We start from the raw sequence: 25,435 nt of genomic DNA on the forward strand, positions 1-25,435 counted from the left end.
GTCTATGCAATCACAGCAAGCATTAATATTGATTAGAATGCAGTAGGGGTCCAAATGAATGATTTGTCACATTGACAAATATTTAGTCGGACATACATTGTAAATATATTGCATTTACTTATATAATTTGCCCACTGTCTTTTAAGGAGAAGAATATTTGTATGTTTTGACCTTCTGGGCCCAGAATACCTCACTGTGAATTTGGTATCCAACGCAGCCTATATACATAATTTTTTCTCTGTCCCCTGTGCCTCTCCCACCTCATTCCAGCCCCCAAACACTGACCAGATAAAAAGTACTGAAGTCCTGGTAAAAATAGTTGAAATGATGAAAAATCACCCATCAAGAAATTTGTTTATATCTGTTTAACTGTGCTTATCAAGCTTTCCTAAGGATTCCAGTAATTCTCTTCTCCATGAAAATCAATCACCTTGCAGGAAAGTATTATTTGGAGAAATTCTCAAAGAAATGCCAGTGACATGCAAACTTTTAAAATTAAAAAACAGAAAAACAAATGTGACTCATTCTAACTTGTGGAGAATTTTTTCAGAGAAATAGAGACTGATTTCTGGTAGAACTCTTCCTAGTTTTATTTTTTATCATATCACCTAACTAAAGAAATTTAATGGGACAATGAAGAAATATTAAGTGGAAAAAGATTTTCCAGAATGATCACAATATTATCCAAGCATGAAAATTTAAAAAGAATTTAAAGTCAGAGAAGTGTCAGAATTATTTTTCAAAAAAATCTGTCAAGGGAATCAAATAACATGAATGCTTTAAAAACTGAGACTCTGAATTGCTAACTAAACAATAAAAATAATAGCTTACATTTATATAATGCTTAGGATTTGCCAGGCACTGTGCTAAATGCTTTACAATCCTTATCTCATTTTGTCCTCACTACCACCCTGGGAGGTAACTGCTATTATCATCCTATTTAATGGAAGAAGAAAGTGAGATAAACAGAGATTACCTGATTTGCTCCAGTCACAAAGCTAGTTAGTATCTGAGGCTGGAACTGAACTCAGGTCTTGCCGATCACATGCCTATTTCTCTATACACTATGCCACTGAACTGTCTCAACACTTGTTGGTGCCTAACTTGGTAGGAAAATTGCACATAGTAACCATTACTAAAAGACATCCATTTACCTTATATGGCCCCAAGGCTGAAAGCAAGCAGATTTCTTCAGTGCAATTCAGATAATATGTGCATCTAGACAGTAGCCTCCCTCTCTTTCCCTTCAGGTCATAGGAATCTGCACACACTTGGCTCCATGAAAACCAATGGCACAATCTGAAAAAAGCAAGTGACACAACACCAGTGATTTAAAAAGCTGCTTTTGCAATGCCAAATTAATAGATCCATCTTTGATGGTTTCACTGAATTTTGAATTATGATTTAAGTTGGTCAAATGGAATTCATATTTAATGTATTATGTTTTGTATACATGACTTTATGAAACCATTAATTGATTTTTCTGGGCAACTCGCACTAGCAAGCACTCGCCATGAAGGTCAGAAGAAGTGATACAAGGACACTCTCAAGGTCTCTCTGAAGAACTCTGGAATCAACTGTGAGACATGGGAGACTACCCACCATAGTGTGCCCAAATCAAAGAAGGTACTGTGCTTTATGAGCAAAGCAGAATTACATTATCTCAAAAGAAATAAATTTGGAGAACTCTCTACTCCAAATGTTGTTACAGACTATTTGAATTCTACCTGTGGTAGAGTCTTTGAAGCTTGTTTTTTTCTGATCAGCCACAGTTGGGCACATTGTGCCTTGACCCCAACATACTGATGTCCTTTTGGTACTCTGAGAACAAAGACAACAACCAACCAACTAACTGAAGCACAATTAGCTCTTAACACATACATATAGGATAATCTAATTGGTTTTGGTTCTTTTAAGTTTCCAGTTGATTCTAACAGGTATTTTTCCCCATTCTAAATACACATCCCACAGTTGTTTGTTAGTGGGTATCAAACTGAGGGAGCAATGTTAAGGCTATCACCAGCACCTGGATATAGGCAGCTTAAGTTTAAACTGCCACTTATCAACTACTAATTTTTATGTTGTTGCTGTCCTAAGGGAAATTTGTGAGATGAACTACTGACTGAGATGGTTACTAGGAAATCTTTGTATTATTTCCATGATTGGTTTCTTATCTCTGTATATGTTATCATCACATTATCATCACTAGGTGAAATTAATAGGAAAAAATGCTTAGCTGAGCTTGATAAGAGAGACAGAAAAGGACATTTTAAAGGGGAGTAAGTTTTCAGAAATAAGTGCCTTCCAAATTATTCTTCACGCTAAAAAGGCTTTTGTCTCAGTTGTATTGTAACATTGTCTTTCCCTCCTCCAGCAAAGGGGTCCCTAACAAAATCACAAAGAGTAAAAGTTCATGAAAATGCAGAGGTACACAAATGGCAAAAATCTACTAGTTAAAATGACAGTAAAACACAGAGACTAAATTAGCTAAGAATAAAGCCTGATCTTTAAAATTTATGAATTTCCATTGACAAACAAAATAAAAAATAACTCAGATAATGGTAAGTTGGAAAGAAGAAAATACATCTACAAAAGCTTGAAAGGCGTCCAAAATAGAATTAACCTTCCCTACTAACTCTATTAACAACTATATATAACTACATAATTTAATAACTATATTTTACAAATCTATTCCTTCCTATTGCATTAGCTTTTAAAATAAATATCACTGACATGTTTGGAAGGAAAAACATCAAGAGAGACTTCTGGCCAAGATGGCAGAGAGGACCCTTACAGCTATCTAAGCTCCTTATTGATCTCAGAATACTTTATTTCATGACAAGGCCTCAGAATTAGGGCTTGACTGAAAAACCCCACAAATAATTACCGACAGAAGATATCCTCAAAATTTGTCAGAAAAGGTCTGTTTGTGCTCATGGGCAGGGACGGTTAGATCAGGTGCAGACTGAAGGCAGGCAAGGAGAGCACGAAATGCAGCTCACACTGAGCAGACCTGAAGGGGGGTGGGGTGTGATCTCAGGCATTTCTGCGGGAAGAACTTTACCACAGTGTGGCTACTTTGCCCTGAGGGCAATCCAGTAGATCAGCAGAGAAACTATAAACACAGGGAGTAAAGACTATAGCCCCCAAAAGTTACGGTCTCTCAGGACCTGGCCACCCCCACCCGGAGAGACTCAGCAAGTTCTCAGAATCTCAGAGCATAGAGACAGAGCAGACAATGTTGTCTGCTAGTGCCTCACTGCCGCCCCTTGCAGTCTGTAGAGGAAGCTTGGTAATACCATCCAGACCAGAAAAAAAAAAAAAAAAAAGCAGACTGCATTTGGTTTTTGGTTAGTTTTCTTTGATCCTTCTTTGAAAAAAGGAGCAAAAAATTATAATTAAAATTAAAGTTGATAGCTTCTATAGAATAGAGTAGATAGAGAGAATACTTTAAACCCCAAGAAGACTAAAAACAGACTGTTTCCAGATGAATCCCCAAAGAGGGATATGAACTGGTCCTCAACACACAAGACTGTCATAGAAAAAATTAAAAATGCTCTCACAAGAGAGCTAGAAGAAAAATGGGGAAAGGAAAGGGAAGCTTGGAAAGAGGATCTGGCTAAGTCATTCCACTCATTTAAAGATAGAGTGGATAAAGAAATCAAATCCCTGAAAAACAGAATTAGTGAACTGGAAAAAGAAAATAGCTTTCCAAAAATAAAATTGGCGAAAAGGAAAACTCCACAGAACAAAACAACTCACTTAAAAACTCAATTGGACAATTAGAAAAATAAATAAAAGAGTGAAGAAAATGATTCATTAAAAATCAGAATTGAACATATCAAATGAATGACTCAAGGAGACACCAAGAATCAATCAAACAAAACCAAAAAAAAAAAAAATGAAACAATGGGAAAAAATGTCAAATACCTTCTTGGGAAAGCAACAGACCTGGAAAATAGATATAGGAGAGAGAATCTGAGAATTATTGGACTTCTTGAAAAATATGATGAAAAAAAGAGCCTGGACACTCTTTTCCAGGAAATTATCAAAGAGAACTGCACAGATGTTATAGAAACAGAAGGTAAAATAAACATTGAAACAATTCATCAATAACCTACTGAAAGGGACCCTAAAATTAAAACTCCAAGAAATATAGTGGCTAAATTCCAGAACTATCAGACCAAGGAAAAAAATATGACAAGCTGCTAGAAAAAAATCAATTCAAATATAGAGGAGCCACAATAAGGATTACTCAGGATCTAGCAGCGTCCACATTAAAGGATTGGAGGGCCTGGAATCTGATATTCTGAAAGGCTAAGGAACTTGGTACACAGCCAGAAATAACTTAACCAGCCAAAACGAGCATTTTTTCCAGGGAAGAAGATGGACATCCAATGAAATAGGAGAATTTCAACTATTTCTGGAACTAAACAAAATGTTTCATCTCCAAATATAGGACTCAAGAGAAACCTAAAAAGGTAAAAAGAAAACTTGGGAACTATATTTCTGTTATAAAGATAAATAAAGAACACATATATACTTTGTTCTAGAAACTAGAGGTGGAAAGGAAATTGTACCAGAAAAAAGGGTAAAATGGGAATACTACTTCTTATGAGGAGGCAAAGGAAACCTATTATATCTCAGAGAAAGAGTGGAGAGGGATGAATATAGTGTGTATCATAATCGCATAAGAATTGGCTTAAAGAGAAAAATATTAGACACAATTGATTTAAGGTAAAACTTCTCCCACCTCATTGAAAAGTGAGAGGGAAAAAGGGAAAGGGAAAGTAGTAAGCTAAGCAGAAGGGAATACAGACATTGAGAGGAAAAGGGGTAAGAAAGGGAGAGGAACTCGAAGTTGGGGGAGGGATACTAAAAAGGGAGGGCTGTGAGAAGCAAGTGGTGCTCACAAGTTTAATACTGGGAAAGGGGGGTAAGGTAGAAGGAAAGGAGAAAAGCATAATCAGGGGTTAACAAGATGGCAAGTAATACAGAATTGGTCATTTTAACCATAACTGTGAATGGGGTAAACTCCCCCATAAAGAGTCTGCTAACCAACAGCATGGATTAAAAGCCAGAATCCTACAATATGTTGTTTAAAGGAAATACACTTGAAGCAGGACGATACATGCAGAGTAAAGGTAAATGGTTGGAGCAGAATCTACTATACTTCAAGTGAAGTCAAAAAAGCAGGGGTAGCCATCCTGATCTCAGATCAAGCAAAAGTAAAAATTGATCTAATTAAAAGAGATAAGGAAGGAAACTATATCTTGCTAAAGGGTAGCATAGATAATGAAGCAATATCAATATTAAACATATGCACCAAGTGGTATAGCATCTAAATTCTTAAAAGAGAAGTTAAGAGAGCTGCAAGAAGAAACAGACAGCAAAACTATAATAGTGGGAGATCTCAACCTTGTACTCTCAGAATTAGATAAATCAAACCACAAAATAAGTAAGAAAGAAGTCAAAGAGGTAAGTAGAATACTAGAAAAGTTAGATATGATAAATCTTTGGAGAAAACTAAATGGAGACAGAATGGAGTACACTCTTTCTTCTCAGCAGTTCATGGAACCTATACAAAAATTGACCGTATAATAGGACACAAAATTCAAATGCAGTAAGGCAGAAATAGTAAATGCATCCTTTTCAGACCACAATGCAATGAAAATTACATTCAATAAAAAGCCAGGGGAAAATAGACCAAAAATAACTGGAAACTAAATAATCTCATACTAATGAATGATTGGGTAAAGAAAATGACAATAATGAGAAGTCATACAAAAATGTGTGGGATGCAGTCAAAGTGGTAATAAGGGGAAATTTCATATCTCTAGAGGTCTACTTGCATAAAATAGAGAAAGAGAAGATCAATGAATTAGGCTTGCAACTTAAAAAGCTAGAAAAAGAGAAAATTCAACACCCCTAATCAAATACTAAATTTGAAATTCTAAAATTAAAAGGAGAAATTGATAAAATTGAAAGTTAAAAAAACTAGTGAATTAATAAATAAAACTAAGAGTTGGTTCTATGAAAAAAACCAACAAAATAGATAAACCCTTAGTATATCTGATTTTAAAAAGGAAAGAGAAAAATCAAATTGTTAGTCTTAAAAATGAAAAGGGAGAACTTGCCACTATGAAGATGAAATTAGAGCAATAATTAGGAGTGACTTTGCCCAACTTTATGTCAATAAATTTGATAACTTAAATGAAATGCAAGAATATAGCTTCAAAAATATAGCTTGCCTAGATTAATAGAGGAAGAAGTAAACTGGTAAAACAGTCCCATCTTAGAAAAAGAAATAGAACAAGCTATTAATCAACTCCCTAAAAAAAATCCCCAGGACCAGATGGATTTACATGTGAATTCTACCAAACATTTAAAGAACAATTAACTCCAATGCTATATAAACTCTCTGAAAAAATAGGGATGGAAGGAGTCCTACCAAATTCCTTTTATGACACAGACATGATACTGATAGCAAACCACGTAGGTTGAAAACAGAGAAAGAAAATTATAGACCAATCTCCCTAATGAATATTGATGGTAAAATCTTAAATAAAATATTAGCAAAAAGATTACAGAAAATCATCCCCAGGATAATACACTATGACCATGTAGAATTTATACCAGCAATGCAGGGCTGGTTCAATATTAGCAAAACTATTAGCATAATTGGCTATATCAATAACCAAATTAACAAAAACCATATGATCATCTCAATAGATGCAGAAAAAGCATTTGATAAAATACAACATCCATTCCTAATAAAAACACTTGAGAGTATAGGAATAAATGGACTTTTCCTTAAAATAGTCAGGAGCATATATTTAAAACCATCAGTAAGCATCATATGTAATGGAGACAAACTGCAACCATTCCCAGTAAGATCTGGAGTGAAACAAGTTTGCCCACTATCACCGTTACTATTTAATATTGTATTAGAAACGCTAGCCTCAGCAATGAGTTGAGAAAGGGATTAAAGGAATTAGAGTAGGTATTGAGGAAACCCAATTATCACTCTTTGCAGATGATATGATGGTATACTTAGAGAGCCCCAGAGATTCTATTAAAAAGCTATTAGATAATGATGATTGTTGGAGGGGATGCAGGAAAACTGGGACATTGATGCATTGTTGGTGGAGTTGTGAACGAATCCAACCGTTCTGGAGAGCAGTTTGGAACTATGCCCAAAAAGTTATCAAACTGTGCATACCCTTTGATCCAGCAGTGTTACTACTGGGCTTATATCCCAGAGAGATCATAAAGAAGGGAAAGGGACCTGTATGTGCACGAATGTTTGTGGCAGCCCTCTTGGTAGTGGCTAGAAACTGGAAACTGAGTGGATGCCCATCAGTTGGAGAATGGCTGAATAAATTGTGGTCTATGAATGTTATGGAATATTATTGTTCTGTAAGAAATGACCAACAGGATGATTTCAGAAAGGCCTGGAGAGACTTACACGAACTGATGCTGAGTGAAATGAGCAGGACCGGGAGATCATTATATACTTCAACAACAATACTATATGATGACCAGTTCTGATGGACCTGGCCATTCTCAGCAACGAGATCAACCAAATCATTTCCAATGGAGCAGTAATGAACTGAACCAGCTACGCCCAGAGAAAGAACTCTGGGAGATGACTAAAAACCATTACATTGAATTCCCAATCCCTATATTTTTGCCCACCTGCATTTTTGATTTCCTTCACAAGCTAATTGTACAATATTTCAGAGTCTGATTCTTTTTGTACAGCAAAATAACGGTTTGGTCATGTATAGTTATTGTGTAGCTAATTTATATTTTAATATATTTAACATCTACTGGTCATCCTGCCATCTGGGGGAGGGGGTGGGGGGTAAGAGGTGAAAAATTGGAACAAGAGGTTTGGCAATTGTTAATGCTGTAATGTTACCCATACATATAACCTGTAAATAAAAGGCTATTAAATAAAAAAAAGCTATTAGGAATAATTCACAACTTTAGCAAAGTGGCAGGTTACAAAATAAATCCACATAAATTCTCAGCATTTTTATACATCACCAACAAAACCCAACAGCAAGAGATACAAAGAGAAATTCCATTCAAAATAACTGTCGATAGCATAAAATATTTGGGAATCTATCTACCAAAGGAAAGTCAGGAATTTGTTAAACTTAAATTTAATTTAAATTTAAAATTAAAAAATACTTTCCACACAAATAAAGTCAGATTTAAATAATTGGAAAATATTAATTGCTCCTAGATAAGTCAAGCAAATATAATAAAGATGACAATACTCCCTAAACTAATCTATTTATTTAGTGCTATAGCAATCAGACTGCCAAGAAACTATTTTAATGACCTAGAAAAAAATAACAACAAAATTCATATGGAAGAACAAAAGGTCAAGAATTTCAAGGGCATTAATGAAAAAAAAATCAAATGAAGGGGGCCTAGCTGTACCAGATCTAAAACTATATTATAAAGCAGTGGTGACCAAAATCATTTGGTATTGGCTAAGAAATAGATTAGTTGATCAGTGGAATAGGTTAGGTTCACAGGACAAAATAGTCCATAACTATAGCAATCTAGTATTTGACAAACCCAAAGATCCCAACTTTAGGGATAAGAATTCACTATCTGACAAAAACTGCTGGGAAAACTGGAAATTAGTATGGCTGAAACTAGGCATGGACCCACACTTAACACTGTACACCAAGATAAGATCAAAATGGGTCCATGATTTAGGCATAAAGAACAAGATTATAAATAAATTAGAGGAACATAGGATAGTTTATCTCTCAGACCTGTGGAGGAGGAAGGAATTTGTGACCAAAGAAGGAGAGATCATTATTGATCAAAAAATATAACATTTTGATTATATCAAATTAAAAAGCCTTTGTACAAACAAAATGAATGCAAACAAGATTAGAAGGGAAGCAACAAACTGGGAAAACATTTTTACAGTTAAAGGTTCTGATAAAGGTCTCATTTCCAAAATAGAGAATTGACTCTAATTTACAAGAAATCAAGCCATTCTCCAATTGATAAATGGCCAAAGGATATGAACAGACAATTTTCAGATGATGAAATGGAAACCATTTCCATTTCATCATATGGAAGCGTGTTCCAAATCACTATTGATCATAGAAATGGAAATTAAGACAATTCTGAGATACCACTATGCACCTGTCAGAGTGGCTAAGATGACAGGAAAAAATAATGATGAATGTTGGAGGGGATGTGAAAAAACTGGGACACTGATGCATTGTTGGTGGAGTTGTGAACGAATCCAACCATTGTGGAGAGCAGTCTGGGATTATGCCCCAAAAGTTATCAAACTGTGCATGTCCTTTGATCCAGCAGTGTTATTACTGGGCTTATATCCCCAAGAGATCTCAAAGGAGGGAAAGGGACCTGTATGTGCCAAAATGATTGTGGCAACCCTCTTTGTGGTGGTTAGAAATTGGAAAATGAATGGATGCCCATCAATTGGAGAATGGTTGGGTCAATTGTGGTATATGAATGTTATGCAATATTATTGTTCTGTAAGAAATGACCAGCAGGATGAATACAGAGAGGCTTGGAGAGACTTACAGCAACTGATGCTGAGTGAAATGAGCAGAACCTGGGGATCATTATACATTTCAACAACAATACTATATGAGAATATATTCTGATGGAAGTGAATATCTTCGATTAAGAGAAGATCTAATTCAGTTCCAATCAATCATTGATGGACAAAATCAGCTAGACCTAGAGAAGGAACACTGGGAAATGAATATGGACTACTTGCATTTTTTTTTCTTCCCAAGTTATTTTTACCTTCTGAATCCAATTCTTCTTGTGCTACAAGAGTACTGTACGGTTATGCACACATATATTGTGTGATGTTCTCTTCTCTCAATTATAATCATGCTCTGGGAGCAGATTTCCTGGGGGGATTCTGGAGGCAGCCTTAGTTGCAGTCCAAAGTAATAATCACCTCAAGTGCAGCCAGGAGTTAAAAGTTTAATCCCTTATTGTCTCCTTCAAAATAGCCCAGTTAGCTTTCCTTGATTCTGAGAGCTCTTGTTGCTAGTCCTTTGCCTCTGCCAGCTTCAGCCTCCAGCTCTCTCTTAATCCTTCATTCTGCCCAACTGAATCCTGGCTTCTCAGTCTCCCCAAAGTCTCTAGTTGGCTTGTGGGAGCTCCTTATATATGATCCCTTAAAGGTGTGATCTCAAAGGTTGACTCCTCCTCCGATAGTGGGATTGTAAGAGCTGTGACTTGTGAATCTCCTGGACTTGTGAATCTCCCAACTGAATTCTGATTTGCGAATCTCCCAGAGTACCTATCAATTCCAGTGACTTAGCACCTTGTAAGAATCCTAACAATATTGTATCTAGGATATACTATAAGATATTTAACATGTATAAGACTGCCTGCCATCTAGGGGAGGGGGTAGAGGAAGGGAAGGGAAAAGTCAGAACAAGAAGTGAGTGCAAGGGATAATGTTGTAAAAAATTACCCATGCATATATTCTGTCAGTAAAAAGCTATAATAAAAAAGAGAAAAAAAGATACAATGATAAACATGAATAAAAATTCTAAAAAGAATGAAATAAAAAAAGAAAAACATCAAGAGATTAAGAACCAAAAATTACTATATCATAAAGGTTCACATGATTTAAAAAAAATTTAATAGCTTTTTTTTTAACAATAGTTTCATATTTTTCAAAAACTATGCAAATATAGTTTTCAACATTCACCCTTACAAAGCCTTGTTTTTGTTCAACATTTTTCACTTTCCCTCTCCCCACGCTCTCCCCTTAGACAAGTAATCCAATATAGGTTAAACACATGCAATTTCTAAACATATTTCTAATTTATTATGCTGCACAAAAAAATCAGGTCAAAAAGGCGAAAAAATGAGAGAAAAAAATGTACAAAGAACAACAAAAAGAGTGAAAATGCTGTGTTGTGATCCACATTCAGTCCCCACAGTCTTCTCTCTGGATGCAGGTGGCTCTCCATCACAATTCTATTGAAACTGGCCTGAATCACCTCATTGTTGAAAAGAACCAAGTTCTTTACAGTTGATCATCACATAATGTAGTTGTTGCTGTACACTATGTTCTCTTGGTTCTATTCACTTCATTTGGCAACATGAATGATTTCTATAACTTTCCAACTCTACATACCAAGTTGTGGGGAGAACAGTAGCAGCTGACTACCTCTAAGATGGGATTTCCCAACTCTTTTATGCCAGGGGACTCTTTAGCAATTTGGTGAAAAATGCAGACGTCTTTCCAGAACACTATTTTCAAATGCATAAAATAAAACATAAGAATACAAAGGAAAACAATCATACTAAAATAATTGTCAAAACATTAAAATAAAAAATCATAGATCTCAGGTTAAGAATTACTACATTAAGGTAAGAAAACAATCCCACTCTATGCCGTAATATCACAATTAAATAAGGAGGCAAAACAATAATAATAAGACAGACAAATAGAATTTGTATAGTACTTACTACATGCCTGGTACTATGTTTTATATATCTTATATATCTTATATATCATATATATATATATATATATAAATTTTTCTTACAATAAACCCTGAAAAGCAGGCTTCCCCCCATTTTACAGATGAAGACCCTGTGGCTGAAGGAAATTAAGTGACTTGCCTAGCAGCATACATCTAGTAAGTGTCTGAGGCTGGATTTGAACTCAGGTCTTCCTGAGTCCATGCCCAGTGCTTTACTCACTATGCCAACTTACTGCATAATGCAAAATACAATGTCCTATTTTGGCACTGTCTTTGAATAATGCATTTGGAAATATATATTTTTTCCTGTACAGTTGCTAAGGAAAGCTGTAAAAACCACTCTTTTACTCTAGTCCAAAGCCCATGCTTGTTCAGGAAATTTTCTCCAGTTATAGAACTGCAAATATTCCTTGAAATTTATTTAAAACATTGGAATGTATAGTAGAACTGCACATGTTTAAGCTATATCAGATTGCTTGTGTCTTGGAGAGGGGGTGGGAGGAGGAGAGGGAGAAAAATTTAAAATTCTTGATTTTATGCTGAAAACTATCTTTTAATGTATTTAGAAAAATAGAATACTATTAACTAAAAAAGAAATGAATTTGAAGGCAAATAAATGAATCTGTGATATAATCAGGGGTTTGTTCTACTCAAAATACACTAATTTATCCAGGGGCCTAGAGAGTACATTTCAGCATCCAATTCACATTCAAGTAACTTTATCATCATCACTAACAATGAGAACTGTTATAGGTGTTTATTACTGAGTACCTATTAAATACTGAGTTGTGATAGGCCCTGGGGATATACTAACAGCTTCTGTTTTGGAGAATCTTGTAATTTATTGAAGGAGACAAGACATGGCAATAAGAAAATTAACAAAATTATGTAAAATATTCTAAGGACCAAATTAGCTAAGTGGCATTGATAGGCTACAGCTTCTAGGGGAAGTATAGCAATAATTTTAAGGTCCCCTTACCTTAGCATACTGTGCTCTAACAATCTGTCAAGGATTCTAAAGTCTTCTGGCCTTAGGATAGTTCTACAAACAAAGACTCCTGACTGTCAGATAGGTAATCTGCTGGTCAGTGATTACCAAGCTCCTGAGACAAAGATGAATAGACCACCCCTCAAACCTACCTGTAAGCTATAAAAATGGGCAAATAAGTAACACAAAGCTCTTATCTAACTTCTTCCTATAAATATATCTTCCTTCTGTTGGTTCCTTGCTAAATTCTTTTGGAACTTAGCTGGCTTTGATTGGCAATACAATTAACAGAAACTTTGCCCCTTGACTTGGAGATGGGTTAGAGTCTAAAAATTCTTTTGAGACACCTCATGACACTGGTCTACAACCCCAATCTTTTGGGGGCTCTTTCTGAGCCACAACATTTGGAAGCCCTGTATGGGGAGATTTTGGCCTCTCCTGGCTTGATTTTCTCCTTGTCAAGTTAAGCCCCCGCTTTGTTCCTCCCTCAGTTCTATAGCTGGGACACCCCTAGGCCCTGGGAGAAGGCTTGTCTAGGTCGTCATGAGCGCTACACTCAGCAAATTTTTCTTGATTGGGGATGCCTAGCCTTGAAATTCTTGCAATTTTTGGCAAAGATCCTAAGGAACCTTTACCACCTTTCCACCTTCTCTGGGACACCAGAGGAGAGGAGGTGCTATAGCATAGCTTCTGGCAAAGAAATTTTGTGCCTTCTGGCAAAGATGGAACAGTCCTCTTTAATGTTATTTTTGTCTGTGTCTGCATCTCTCTGCAGAATGTGTGTCATGTTTGTTTTATGAGCTAGATTTTGTTACCTGGAAAGATTTAAATCATAACCAGCAAGAAAAAACCTTCTATGCTGTAGTTAGAATACTGGGAAGATTTCTCTTTTTATTTTTTTAAAGCTTTTTATTTATAAAACATATGCACTGGTAATTTTTCACACTGACCCTTGCAAAGCCTTCTGCTACAAATTTTACCTCCTTCTCCCCAACCCCTCCCCTAGCTGGCAGGTAGTCCCATACATGTTAAATATGTTAAAATACATGTTAAATCCAATATATGTATACATACTTATACAATTATCTTGCTGCACAAGAAAAATCGGATCAAGAAGGGAAAAAAAACTGAGAAAGAAAACAAAGTGCAAGCAAGCAAAAACAGAAAGAGGGAGAATGCTATGTTGTGGTCCACAGTCATTTCCCACCATTCTCTCTCTGGGTGTAGATGGGTCTCTTCATCACTAAACAAGTGGAACTGGTTTGGTTCATCTCATCGTTGAAGAGAGCCACGTCCATCAGAATCGATCATCATAGAGTCTTGTTGTTGTCGTGTACAATGATCTGGTCCTGCTCCTTTCACTCAGCATCAGTTCATGTACGTCTCTCCAGTCCACTCTGAAATTATCCTGCTGGTCGATTCTTACAGAATAATATTCCATAACATCCATATACCATAATTTATTCTGCCTCATCTGTAGAAATAGGGAAAGCAGCAAGAGCCACACACAACCTTGTCCAAATACATTCCCAATCCAGTTTGGGGCAGTGGGGATGGAGTGGGGGTCAGGTTCTGTGGTCAACATTCTCTGAGCCCTGGCACCTGAAACTACCATCAAAGGGAGATCCTGGTACCAGTCACCCCAGCCTTCAGCAGCTTAGCAACAACTTGCCTGGGAAGAATCCCAGGGAACCCTGGCACCCCCCAGCATGGCAGTGTGAAGTGAAAAAGCCAGTCAGTATCTGCATTTTGTAAACCCACCATTCTCTGTTACAGTTGTGAATATGTATTTAGCTATGTAACTGATGGCAAATTATTTTATCTCTGCCCAGTTTCCTGATTTGTAAAGAGAAAGGATTTTTTGTGAAAATCACAAGTGCAAAAGTCCTTAGCATAAAACATGCTATATGACTGTTAATTGCTTTATTAGATATAATTGCTTCATATTTTATAACTTTATGGTTTCTTAGATGTGACCAACATACAAAATCAATCTTGAGATAAATGACTTCTGTGCATGTGTCAAATAATTTGGAAGCAAATTCAACTAAATTCACCTAGGAGGATAGTGCATAGAAGAAAGAAACTCTCTCTTTTCTCTTTTCCCTCCTTCCCTGTCTGCAGCAGGGATATGTGGATAAAGGGGTGAGAGGTAGAGAAAGAAAATATATTCAGTTCAGCGAAATTTGTTATTTGAGATATGATAGTAAAAGCAGTTTTAAAGGAGCTCTAACCAAAGCTCACTAAAGGGATATGTTAATTGTGATCTATTTGCACTATTAACAGAAGATTTAAGCGTTTGGGAAATTTAAGAAAGCAGAAAAGCAGTTTGCTACTACCTTAAAGACACTGGAAACAGTCTGTTTTTGAGTTCTTGAGAGTTGGAATTCTGAGGACCCTCTAAGTAAAAACAAAATGGCACTTTAACCCTTTCCTGCCTCACAAAAGAAATGGTTTGTATGAATTGGAAAATAACCAAATGGTGATTTATTTTGTCTGGAGTATGTAATTAGAATTTAGAGAATGTCACGAACTAAAGTTAAGTCCATTTAAAAATCTGTTGTGTCTCAATTTTAAGAAATGTCTTGTTTTCTCCTTAAAACAAAAAGGAAACTTATTTAAGGGAATAGAAATTCTTTCTGAATACTTTCAAAGCTGCAACAGCTTGGGGAAAGAATGAAGCAGTTCACTATTATTTGAAGAACTCTAGCAACAAACAGCTTGCCTTTAACTTATCAAAGAATGCTGAGGGTTCTGTTGACTAAGAAGGTGGAATGTTTATTTAGCCTTGTTAACTCCATTTTATAATGCTTTGTAAATGTAATCTAGGGAATCAGGTATTTTCACCTTTGCCAGAAAATCAAGAGGAAATTACAGCTAAGACGATTTGGCTATTAGGAAAATAACTAAGTTATTTGGAGTTATTGTCATCATCATGTTAAACCCAAAATTGGTAATTACTGTATGTGGAACAAGAAGGATGAGGTGAAAGCCACTTCACCTCCAAGTACAAGGTGTGCAACGCCTTTTACCCCCTTCACAGAGTGGGGGAAAAGATATCAAACAGTAGAGCCCATGAAAACACTAACAATAGTTGGGGTGGGCAACAGCAAACTCAGCCCTTTCCCTGGGGTCTCTGTCAATCCCCCCATAATTTGTGATCTTGCCAGTTTTCTTGAAACCATCAGGGTAAGCAAGGTCATCTGCCCTCAGAAACCAGTCTGTTTAGGATGTAAAGTTCCTAAAAAAGGAATGTGTTTATTAAGAATCTATAAACTTGTTTAGCGATTGGTCCTTTGCACCAGGATGAGTGTAAACTCAAGAAAAAGAAAAGAAAAATATGTTAAACAAAATTTCCTATGTGTGTAAATCCTGCTTTAATAATGTACCTAGCCCTAAGCTGTGGTTAGTAGAATTTGCTATTAGACATAAAATCTCTTGGGACTGTAGCTGATACTCTTTTGAGTTTTGAATTTGGTTATGATTGCCTGATGGATCCTTAAGTCAGTACCACTTGAAAGAAATGCCATTAAGTAAATGAGAGAGATGCCTTCCTGAACTGTCACAGGTGGATATCTTATCTGAACAACAGTTGGGAGGACAACCTTAGCCTCTGATTAAGGTGGGATGCTTCTGACTCAGTTTCTCAGTTCTGCTTCTATTTCCCATCTAATTATTCCTGAGCCTGGCTATAAGGTAGAATTATTACTGCATGCTTAACTGTCAAACAGATATAAGGATGGATGCTTTATCCTGTCATGTGTGTGCTCGCAGGACGAGTAAGCCTGAAGGACCTGTTTTGATACTGTTATAATCATGGCTCTGCTTTTTTCCTCTTATATCAAATTTCAATAATTAGAGCAAATGATTAGTAGAAGCCTTGAGCCCAATACAAGTATCCCAGGGGACACAATGGTTTTCTACCTTAGATCTCAGAGATGCTTTCTTTTACATACCAAGGCATACCATTACAAAAAGACTCTTTTTGTCTTGGAAGGGGCAAATCCAGGAGAATATAACCCCCAGCAATGAACATGGGCAGTCATGTCCATAACATGGAGGTGGCTCAGGGCTTCTGTAATAGCCCCCACATATTTGGACCAGCACTGGCTATGTAAATAATATTTGATCTGCAGCCTAGCCCAACCCAAGAGGCTTCTCTGGATGCAGCCATAAAAATTCTTAATTTTCTGACTTCCTGGGGTGGGGGGAATAGGCAAAATGGCCCTTTATAAAAAGAAACTATCAATCCGTTAAGTATTTGGGCCATGAATTAACTTGTACCTCCCTTTTGCTCACAGCACAGAGGAAGCAATCTTTTCACTCCCTGAACCTCGCTCAAAGAAAAAGCTGCATGCCTTCCTGGGCCTGGCTGGATTTTGTAGAATCTGGATACCTAACTTTGGTTATTGCCAAACCCCTCTGTGATTCTATTCAAGTCCCTGACATAATTCCCCTCAAATGGGGGCCCTGAACAGGCCAAGGTTTTTAAGAACCCAAAAGCTAAACCAATCTTTTGTCAGCAAAAACATATAAATAATAGATTTATTTATTTATTATTACATAAAACAAATAATTATTATAGATATTTATTAATATATCAATAGTATTATTAATTATTAACTAATTAATATTATTTAATTAATTAATAATATAATAAAATTAATATTGAATTATTATAGAGTTATTTATTATTGTATAAAACAAATAAATAATAATTTGCTCCATTCAGTGTGCAGGGGAAATTCTACAATTACTGAAAGCTGTCCACAGACCAAGAGAGGTTTCTCTTATGTTTTGTAAAGGACACCAGAAGGGGGATTCACTTTAGGCCAAAGGAAACAGACTTGCAGATTTAGCTGCCCGTACTGTTGCGTGTTTGCCCCTGACCATGGCACCTTTAATTCCTCAACTCAGTCACTCCCTCATATAGCTCTCAGGAACAAGCCCTCGCTAAAGAAAGGGACTCACCTTTTCTCCTTCTAAGTAGTTTCAAACACCCTCAGGTCAGTTTCTAATCCCAGAGGCCAGCCAGTGAAAACTTCTCTTTGGCCCACACCAAGCTACTTAAGTGGGAATAAATGTTCTCCAATTCTCTGTGAAACCTATTTTTACTGATCACAAATGAGGAGAAACAAACAGATCTGTCAGGTCTGCCCACTTTGTGGCCAAGTAAATCCTGGAAGGGCTGTTAAATCTCCCTCTCCTGAAGCCCACCCAGAGAAGGGGTACACACTCAGGGTAGGACTTGCAGATAGATTTTATACATATGTTCCCTCTCACAGGCTTCAAACTGCTTTTGATTTTTGTTGACACCTTCACTAATTGGGTAAAAGCCTTCCTTTGTAAGACTGAAAAGGCTCAGAGGTTTTTGCTGAAAGAGATCAAACCCATTTAATATTCATTATTATCTCCACTCTGCATGTCTTCCTCTCTGCCCAATGCTTACTGTCTTTTAAACATTATGGTGCTTACACCCTAGGTCACATTGGGGAATACATTCATCACATGTATATGCCACAATTTTACCCATTGTCCCTACTCCTTTGAGGAGACAAAAGCAGGGATATTGGGGAAATGTTCTTTGGTATTTATCCTTGGAGAAGCTGTCCGGATGTGAGACATTCATGGTTGTCTCATCTACTCCCCCCAAATCTTCATCTGGGGGGTTTCCTGGCTATTGTCCCAAGTAACCCCCATACTAACTCCACTTTTAATTATTCTTTTTTTTTTTTGCTCATATTCAGCCCCTGCATTTGTAAACTACTTATGAGATTTGTTTCCTCCAGACTCCAAGTTAGGAACTTCACACTATTTGTTCAACCTGAATACCACTGGCTAATTGATTCTGATATTCAGCACCCCATGATTGCTCCTGCCACCATCTTCAAGTTGTATGCCTCCTCTCCTCAATCTGGACCCCACTAGGCAGGCTCTCAGCTCTACATCCCTTATCAGCATGAAGAGCCTCCAAAAGATGAGACCTTAACCCTTTGTCCCAAATGAATTTGGGGGTCAAACTGTTTGAGAGGGAAAATGTTGGAATATAGCTTCTAGGGGAGACATCAGTAGGGAAGTCCTCCTGACCTTAGATTCCTTCTGTTGTCACAATCTGTCAATGAGTCTTAAGTCTTCTGGCTTTAGAATCAGTGATCCTGAGGTTCCCCCCTCCCAACCTTAGAACGCTATTGTTCTAACAATCTGTCAATAATTGTCAGTCTTCTGGCCTAAGAATATAATAATCTTTCTTCCTTTAGACTTTAGGGAAGATATATTAGAGATCCTGAGGTCCTCTGACCTTAGTGTGCTATTGTTCTAACAGTCTGCCAATGATTCTAAAATCTTTGGGCCTTAGAATAACACTACAAACATTGCTGACTTACAGATAGATAATCTATTCATCAGTGAAAAGACCACCCTTCAAACCTACCTGTAAACTATAAAATTAACAAATAAGTAACAGGAAGGTCTCATCTAACTTTGTTTTATAAATCTGTCTTCTTTCTCTTGGTTCTTTGGTAAATTCTTTTTGAACTTAGCCCACTTTAATTAGTATTAAAACTACAATAAACTTTGCCCCTTGACTTAGAGATGGGTTAGAGACTGCAAATTCTTTTAAGACCCCTCATGACTCTGGTCTGTGAACCCCCCCCCCAGCCTTTTGGGAGCTCTTTCACAAGCACAACAGCATGATGTATAAAGGACTTGGAGTGCAAATTCTGCCTCAGGTACTTAATAGCTATATGGCCTATATCTGAAAAATGGAGCTAATAACAATACCTACATGCTAGGTGGCACAGTGAATAGAGCAATTTGAGTTCAAATCTGACCTCAGATACCTATATACTAGCTGACTTTGACAAGTCATTTCATCCTCTCTGACTCAGTTTCCTCATCTGTCAAAAGGGCTGGAGAAGGAAATAGAAAACCACTCCAGTATCTTTGCCAAGAAAACCCTGAAAACTGAATGGGGCCAGGGAGAATTGAACATAACTTAAAATAACCAAACCACCACAAAACTCTGGGTTCCTGTAAGAATTAAATGAAGCTAACCTATCAAGTGCTTTAGAAGACCTTGAATTGCATTAGGAATTCTAGCCAGCAAAAATCTATGATACCAAAGGTAGGGAAGGGGTCCTCTTTCCAGTGTAAAAAGAGTAGGCCTCACAGCCCTTTTTGTAGTGGCTAAAAACTGGAAACTGAATGTATGTCCATCAGTTGGAGAATGGCTGAATAAATTGTGGTATATGAATATTATGGAATATTACTGTTCTGTAAGAAATGACCAACAGGATAATTTCAGGAAGGCCTGGAGAGACTTACACGAACTGATGCTGAGTGAAATGAGTAGGACCAGGAGATCATTCTATACTTCAACAACAATACTATATGATGACCAGTTCTGATGGACCTGGCCATCCTCAGCAACGAGATCAACCAAATCATTTCCAATGGAGCAGTGATGAACTGAATCAGCTACGCCCAGAGAAAGAACTCTGGGAGATGACTAAAAACCATTATATTGAATTCCCAATCCCTATATTTATGCCCACCTGCATTTTTGATTTCCTTCACAAGCTAATTGTACAATATTTCAGAGTCTGATTCTTTTTGTACAGTAAAATGGTGTTTTGGTCATGTATACTTATTGTGTATCTAATTTATATTTTAATATATTTAACATCTACTGGTCATCCTGCCATCTAGGGGAGGGGGTGGGGGGGTAGGAGGTGAAAGATTGGAACAAGAGGTTTGGCAATTGTTAATGCTGTAAAGTTACCCATGCATATAACCTGTAAATAAAAGGCTATTAAATAAAAAAATTAAAAAAAATTAAAAAAAAAAAAAAGACTAGGCCTCAGTTGACAGAAATATAGCAAAAACTTGACTAGTAGTTGAAGGCTTTCCAGCTTAACAGAATGTCCTAGTATAATACAGATTTTGCAAAGACAGGGACTGATTTTCCTTTCATATTTGTTTCTTCAGCATTGAATATAGCCTGTGGTACATAGCAGGAGATTAATAAATGTTTAAGTAACTGTTGTGTATTCACATTACTTACATATTAAACTTGTAGACAATAACATATCATAATATGAAATAACTGTTCATATTTATAGATAACTTAAAGACTTATAAAGAACTTTACAAAAGTCATTGTATTTGAGCTTCTGTACAACCTATGCGGTAGGTCCTATCAGAATTTTGTTCCCATTTTACCACCGATGAAATGGAGGACTTGCCTAATATAATAAATCCCAGAAGTGGCTTTTGAATGAAAGTCTTTCTGACTTCAAATCCATCATTCTATCACCACACAGCAAATCAAGGCATAAAAGCCAGAATAACAAATTCTTCTATGAACTTTTTTGTCCCCTTGCTGTGGGAAATTAAATCTTGGAGCTGGTCTTTGTGTAACCTACGGTTATTTCAAAATGTGTCAACATGCTGGAATTATCATGATATATCATGAGAGAGGTGCATGAAATGGAAAGCACCCCTTCCTTTAGGCCTCTGGATTCTTAAACTGAGTCAACAAGTACTTCTAATACAAATGTGCAGAGTTCAGTGGGCAAATGGGTTACAAAAGCAAGGGGTAGCAAACAAATACTCACTTTCAAAGTCTTTTAAATTCTAAACAATTTCTAGAAATGAGCATCCTTCCAGATAGAGATGTACAATCCCATACAAGATTATGTTAACTACACTAAAGCTTGGAAAGAGTGGGAAAACACAATTTTATTTCTTTTAAATAGTTGCATTAGTCTAAAGAGATCAATAAGAAAAACAGCAGAACTGTACCATTTCTTAGCTGGCTCCATCTTTTTCATATTCATTTTTTGAATGGGGTAAGAACTTGTTCCTTTTAAAAAAAAACATAGTTTTTTGATTTTGGTAATGAAGTGGTTAACAAGTATAAATTGAATTCTTCTTGAAGGAAATAGAATCAGATAAAAAAGGCTTTAAACTAAGTGATTTTTAGAATCAATAACATTCATAAAGATAAAAGAAAAGATAGCATCTCACAAATAGGTTTCTGTGTTTACTTAACCAAACAAATATTTTCTAAAGGTTTGAGAATTTTCCATACCATCTTGATACAATTGAAGGGAAGACCCATTTTAGCCTAATGAGCATTATGATTAAATCATTTACTCACAGATCAAAAGAGATTTTTAATTATGTAAACGAGTTGCCCAGAAACATAAAATGTTCCATTAAGCTTGACAATTAATGCATACAGTATTTATGACTTCAGATTTTTTCCTTGTTAAAAATTGATTGTTACCATTTTAAAAGTTTCCTTGGATGCACTGATTGAGAAGGAGGAAAATATTTTAAAGCCATAAAACTAACAGGCATGGTAAAGATTTTATTGCTTTTTTCTTTTTTCTCTTCTTTGACTTTGTGGTGCTCTGCGTGCCTTGGTGCCAGATGTTCAGGGTGAGTGTACAAATATTTAGTTCCTTCCCAGAATGAGCATACCACATTGCTTTGCATGCTGTGGGAGGCTCAGGCTACAAGTGGAGAAAAAAGTTTTTTTTTTTTTTTTTAATTAAATAAAAACACATCAAGAGTAGATGTCTAACCAATAAGGGGCACAAAAACATTTCCCAAGGGTGATCTGTGCAACTAAAAGAGGCAGGAACTGGAAGAGAAGGCCAAATCTGCAAGCCACGTGGGAATATGTTAGAGAAACTGAGATGTGCAAGTAGGGTGGGCAATGTAAGAGAAGCCCGGATCTCCCAGTGGGTTGGCAATCAAAAGGAGCCAGTCTGCTTGGGGTGGTGGGCTTGAGTTCAAGTCCAACAGGCTATACTACTGTAAGAGTATTTAATCTTTCCCTGTGAAAGGCAATTCTGGAAGAGAAGTTGTTCATCTCAGTCTTAGGAGGATGTTTAACATAACCGAAGTTTTATTTTGGAAAACAAGTCTATTTCCTGGGGGATTTAAATCAGGGGAGGGGATCCCATGCAATCCCCCCCGCTGTGGGATCCGTCTCAGCTTCAGCAAACGTGAACCCCTCCCCCCCTACGGCATTTGTGATGGTAACAATGCTGCTTGGTCTCATATCGCGGCATCTCCAGTCATTGTTACGGCATTAGATAGTTTTTAAATTGGGGGTGGTTTATTATCAGGGCGGGACGTCTCTGACTGCATAAAGCACTACGTATATTCAGATGGGACACAAGGTTACTCAGGCGCCCAGATGCACAGTTGTAACAACTCTGACCTGACCTGGGTCATCCGTGTCTTTGATCCTGTTCCTGTACTGCCCAGTGCGCAGGCGCGGGTGTTGAGGTAGGCAGGCACGCAGACTCGAATGTTGGTACAGGCACCTTGTTCCTTGGAGACTGAGGTCGTTCTGTGGCTCCCGCTCCCTAAGCCTAAGGGGAGATCAGGTTGAGACTAGTTCTACTAAATCCTATGCTCATCGCGCTCTACCATGACGGAACAGAGTAAACCGGAAGGCAAGTTTAAAGCCAAGTCCGAATACAAGTCTTACGGTGAGCACGCTAGTTCGAGTGGTGGTCCGGGCGGCGGCGGCGGCGGCGGCCCTGCAGGTGGAGGCGGCGGCAGCGGCGAGAGCAGCGGAGGGCCTCTTCGTCAACGGGGGAGAGGTGCCTTCCGCTGGAAGAAATACCCAGAAGGGAAGTGTGGCCTCGTGAGCCAAGGCTTCAGCCGGGCTGCGTCCTTGGACCTTCAGGGCAAGGAAGAGACCAGTGAAGGCCAAGAGGTTTCCAGAAGCAGGTACTCCCCAAATACCTCCCGATTCGGCAGAGACAGATGGTGGGAGCGGGGCGGAGACCGAATCCGTGTTACCGTGAGGCGGCAAGATCGAGACAGACCGATCCTAGATCGAGGGGTGATTGTTTCCAGCCTGAGCCCGCCTTCAAAACAATGGTTCAAGGTCACAATTCCCAATGGCAAAAAATATGACAAAACATGGCTGTTAAATACAATTCAGAGCAAATGTAGCGTTCCCTTCGATGCGATCGAATTTCACTATGAAAACAACAGGGCCAATTTTTTTGTGGAGGATGCCAAAACTGCTGCTGCACTGAAAGCCGCTAACCATATCACAGATGATACTAACCGCAGAATCTCGATAATAATTAGTTCATCGAGCCCACCTTATTCAGTGCAAAATGAATTGAAGCCCGAACAGGTGGAACAGTTGAAGAATATAATGAGCAAGAAATATGATAGTTTCCAGAAATCTCTTGACCTAAAGGGACTTCGCTCAGATCCAGATCTCATGGCTCAAAATATAGATATCGTTTTGAATCGCAAAAATTACATGTCTGCATCAATTCGAATCATTGGGGAAAACATTCCAGATCTCTTATCGTTGAATCTGAGTAAGAATAGACTTTACAAACTAGATGACTTGTCCGAGATAATGCCAAAGGCACCTAATCTCAAAATTCTCGACCTCTCAGACAATGAATTAAAGTCTGAACGGGAGCTTGATAAACTGAAGGGATTTAAGTTAGATGAACTTTGGCTCCAGGGAAATCCCCTGTGTGAAGCCTTCCAAGATCGGTCCTCCTACCTCAGTGCCATCCGGGAACGTTTCCCAAAGTTGTTACGTCTGGATGGCCACGAGCTGCCTCCTCCCATTGCCTTTGACGTGGAACGGTCCCTTACACTACCTATCTGCAAGGGTAGCTACTTCGGATCAGAAACCATGAAGAACATGGTCATGTATTTCCTACAACAGTATTTTAACGTCTACGACACCGGCAACAGGCAGGGACTGCTGGATGCTTACCATGAGGACGCCTGCTGTTCGTTAAGTCTTCCAGTGAGCCTTCAGAATCTATCTCGTTATAACTTGAGTGAATATGTGAATGAGAACAGAAATATGAAAAAAGTCAAAGATCCCAACCTGCGATACCGCCTTCTAAAACACTCCCGCCTCACCGTTGTGGCTTTTCTCAATGGATTGCCAAAGACCCAGCATGATATAAATTCCTTTGTGGTAGACGTTACTGCCCAGACAGAGACTTTGCTGTGTTTTTCTGTAAACGGGGTCTTTAAGGAACTAGATGAGAAAGCCCATGATACCATTAGAGCATTCACCAGAGTATTCATTGCTGTCCCTTCAAATAATGCTACAAGGATGTGTATGGTGAATGACGAGCTGTTTGTAAGAAATGCCAACTCAGAAGAAATCCGTCATGCTTTTGCCCAACCGGCCCCACTTACACTTTCCCCAAGCTGGATGACCACCGTTTCCCAACAACAACGAGATATGTTACAGTCCTTTTCTACTCAATCTGGTATGAATCTGGAATGGTCACAGAAATGCCTGCAAGACAACAACTGGGACTTTATTCAAGCAGCACAGATCTTTACACAGCTCAAGGAACAAGGCAAGATTCCTGCAATAGCATTTCAAAAATGATCAACTCCTTTGGAAATTACCACCTCTTCTGCCCCGGGGCTATCATTATGACTGACTATGGGAAAAGAAGAAGCCCCAAGATTCACCTTTATCCATGTTAAGACAATGTTAAATGAAGTTTCAGCTATTGAGAGACTTTCAGTCAACCATTAACACTTGTGTCTCCTGAAAGTTAAAGATTCATCTGTAGAACTGACACAAAACCACCAGATAATACAGGTTCTCCTGTGTTTTAAGTTCCAGTAAGGATTCTTATTCAGTCTCTCAGCATAAAAAGTAAAGTTCCATTTTTCTGTTGCCTCCATGTCAGTGTTATTTATTCTCACTATCTCTCTACCTTTCTTCGTTCCGCCTCCAGTTCATGATATCTGTAATAGTGCTTTTACAGATTTAAATTGATAATTTATGAACTTATGAAATAGGGCAGACATACCTGATTCTTTGGGTACTTGCTGGGAAAAACCATGATATCTAGGAATGAGAATTCAATCACACTTAATAAAGCAGGGG

The 25,435-nt window shown here is 37.6% G+C and overlaps 1 pseudogene; it reads left to right on the plus strand.

The window, feature by feature from the left end:
* The first annotated feature begins 22,673 nt into the window (after positions 1–22,673).
* LOC100933693 lies at positions 22,674–25,212 on the plus strand (annotated as a pseudogene).
* Positions 25,213–25,435: the final 223 nt, after the last annotated feature.

The sequence above is a fragment of the Sarcophilus harrisii genome, chromosome X (genome assembly GCF_902635505.1).
Source record: "Sarcophilus harrisii chromosome X, mSarHar1.11, whole genome shotgun sequence".
Lineage (NCBI taxonomy): Eukaryota > Metazoa > Chordata > Mammalia > Dasyuromorphia > Dasyuridae > Sarcophilus > Sarcophilus harrisii.